The sequence below is a fragment of the Helianthus annuus genome, chromosome 9 (assembly GCF_002127325.2).
Source record: "Helianthus annuus cultivar XRQ/B chromosome 9, HanXRQr2.0-SUNRISE, whole genome shotgun sequence".
Lineage (NCBI taxonomy): Eukaryota > Viridiplantae > Streptophyta > Magnoliopsida > Asterales > Asteraceae > Helianthus > Helianthus annuus.
This window is the reverse complement of record NC_035441.2, coordinates 123,524,968-123,527,234: the sequence shown is the minus strand read 5'-3', so window position 1 is coordinate 123,527,234 and position 2,267 is coordinate 123,524,968. Positions and strand designations below refer to the sequence as shown.

Genomic DNA, 2,267 nt, shown 5'->3' with positions numbered 1-2,267 from the left:
GTTTATGTCGCCAGGAGCAAGCACAGGATGAAACCCCCCTTCTTGTTTCACTAAATTGCACAAATTGAGGCCCTAATCAAGACAATTACTCTTGCATGTTGGTAGATTCTTGATCTTCTAGGTCCATTCAAGCATAAGGTAACAAGAATTTCATGTTTTGATGGTTATGAATGTATAGAGTTCCAACAATTCAATGAATCTATATGAGAAGTTGGATGTTTATGGTTGATAGCATCACTTAGAACACAAATTACACTTGTATTTGGATGAATTGATGTTGAACATGAAAAACCCACTTATGATAGAATGGTAGTGATATGTAACATGGAATTTCGGTGTAGGTTAGTACATTTATGTTGTATGATGATGTTATTAACGAAATGATATTATGTGGAATCGAATTAGGGTAAAGGTTGTATGAGATTTTGATTGAAATTGTTGATATTGATGTTATTGTCATGAACTAGTCATGTTATGCATACAAAACTTGTACCTTATGCTTATCTAATGGTATGCACACCAAGTGTTTGTCAAAATGCTTGAATGAGTTGAACATGTGTTATATATTGCTAAATGTCTAGAATAGAGAATTAGCTAGTTGTGAAATTAAAGCTATTAACAAGGGAATGGAAAGAAAGACATGATACTAAGTATGTAACTATGGATTGTAGGAATTAAGGAGGAAAGCAAAAGCCGTTCCGAGTCTCAAACGAAGAACGATAAAGGTAAGTTATAGCTTACATATTATCATTATAATGTAATGTTGTAGTATACTATTGTTTAATGATTGAAGTTGTATTATGTAACAATTTATGGTAAGCCGTTATGTAATCAAGGTATGGGTTAAATGAGCTAGAAGGGTTATGGGTGAAATTAAAGAAGCTTATGTTTAGAAAGAAGGTTTAAGAGGTTAACTTGAGGTTCATATTTACAACTGATGTTGTATAAATCTTATAATAAGATCGACTAACGGATTGCTTGTATGTAGGTAAAGCGACTTGCTAAATGACGCTACTTGGATCGAACACGCCCATGATGCACGCTTCCGCAAAGATATTAGTTTGGGTCAAAACTTTTGTTAAATATACTTTTGGTAAATGGGTCTTTTTGTAAGTAACAAACTTGTTCGTTGTTAGATGTCAAACTCGTAGTCAAAGACAATGTTAGTTGTTTATGGAATGTTGGGTTGTAAGTTATTTAACATCTCCTAGTTAGTCATGTTATGGTTAAATGTAGAATTTTTGCTTATGAATTATTTGACCCGTTGGTGTTTTCTCCGAATGAAGTTCATTAGAGTCTTTTAAAGTTTTGGCCCTTACACGAATAAACACATCAAAACCTACAATCGGACTTGGTGGAATACATTTGGAACAACGCACAAAACGAACCCAATAACGACATGCCGGATCAAGACTAGTAGCTTTTTTAATTTTTTTTTAAGATTAGGTTGTTTTTTTAACGTAATGTTGAAATTAATATTTATTTTAGAGTTTAAATTAATTTTAGTTTTATATATATTGCATATTTAATTTGCCAAAATTAAAAAATTAAATAAATTAAATTAGTGAGGTAGGGTCATTAACCGTTTCTTTGGTTTCATCATTGGAGAGGCATCCTTCTTAGATGGTGACGTGACGCTAAAGTGAAGGGACATCCTCCAAGGACTTGTGTTCTCCCACACCCACTATCCTAACAAATATTATTCTCATAGGATTCCTAATCAGTCAGCATCGGTTATTTGTTTTAGTGTTACGTTAGTTATATATTCAACACACGATTAGATTAATGAGTATATCTTTTCTCAATTTGGTTGATATTTTTTCTTTCTCCCGTTTTGTGAACAAAAAGCATGGAAGGAATGTCAAAAGCATATAACCACATAAAGCATATAACCACATGTTCTCAATTTGGACCACTTACAATATTGTGGGTGCTCTTTATCATATCTGTAGCTATCCAACAACATGGAATATTGGAATTTTCCTTCTAAATGACATCAATAGAAGAAAAAAAAAAAAAAAAAAAAAACTTCTCCTTCGTTAACAAATATTAATCTCATTGGATGCCTAATCAGTCAGCATCGGTTATTTATTTTAGTGCTACGTCAGTTATATATTCAACACACGATTAGATTATATCTTTTCTCAATTTGGTTGATATTTTTTCTTTTTCCCGTTTTGTGAACAAAAAGCATGGAAGGAGCCATTCCAGCTATAGCTGGGTGGTAGAGGCTCTTGCCTTTTGGAGAAAAGACCAGGGTTCAAATC

The 2,267-nt window shown here is 32.8% G+C and overlaps 1 long non-coding RNA gene across 1 annotated transcript; it reads left to right on the top strand.

Annotated features, from left to right (window-relative positions):
• LOC110874623 lies at positions 1 to 1,231 on the top strand. Its single transcript, XR_002556092.2, has 3 exons — positions 1 to 138; positions 672 to 725; positions 989 to 1,231. It is a non-coding gene; the product is annotated as an uncharacterized LOC110874623 (long non-coding RNA).
• Positions 1,232 to 2,267: the final 1,036 nt, after the last annotated feature.